This window comes from Myotis brandtii, unplaced genomic scaffold, assembly GCF_000412655.1.
Source record: "Myotis brandtii unplaced genomic scaffold, ASM41265v1 scaffold1167, whole genome shotgun sequence".
Taxonomy (NCBI): domain Eukaryota; kingdom Metazoa; phylum Chordata; class Mammalia; order Chiroptera; family Vespertilionidae; genus Myotis; species Myotis brandtii.
In genome coordinates, this window is record NW_005354039.1 from 1,068,912 (window position 1) to 1,069,552 (window position 641).

Below are 641 nucleotides of genomic sequence, written 5' to 3' on the forward strand. Positions count from 1 at the left end.
CCTCACTAGCCGTCTTGGGCCGAGAGAAGGTCACCTCTGCACCTCCCCCAAGCCCGTCCGGTCGTGGGGGCCCTAGCCCAGGCCTGGCCCCGACCGCCTGGGAAACCGGCTGGCTGGGTGGGGCGCCTGGGTTAGTCATCACTGGGCTCCCTCTCTCCCCACCTCTCGGCCAACTCTTGGCCCCTCCCCGTGGCCTCGGGCTAGGCTATCGCCCCCACCTCCCTTGGCCCTAGTTCCAGCCTCCAACTCTTTTGGCCTGTCATCCTGGCTGTCAGACTGGGCTGGAAGCTGTCAGGGTGCCAGAAGGTTGATGGAGCAGCTGGTCAGAGGGTCAGTGCCCTGGACCCACCCCGCTCTGCAGCCAAGGGCACCTGCTTGGCACAAACTCTCAGTAGCCGCTAAGTCCTTTGGGCTGACCAGAGCTGGCTCAGACGGAGGGGAATGGGAAGGAGCTGGGGACTGGTCACTTGGGGGAAGGCAGATACCTCAAAATTCATGCTTTCCAAGAGGGTTTTGTCATTTGAAAACCTCCCAACCTTACCCTAATCTTTTCTACCCTCTAAGTGTAGAAATCTCAAGGCAAGACCACCTTGGCCACTCCCATTGGCATGGGCATGCCCTTGGGCTGAGTGTCAGCACAG

At 60.8% G+C, this 641-nt stretch overlaps 1 long non-coding RNA gene across 2 annotated transcripts in view; it reads left to right on the forward strand.

Moving 5' to 3' along the window:
• The window catches only part of LOC106723942, a 3,340-nt gene that overhangs the window by 883 nt on the left and 1,816 nt on the right, over positions 1-641 (forward strand). The window lies entirely within an intron of this gene.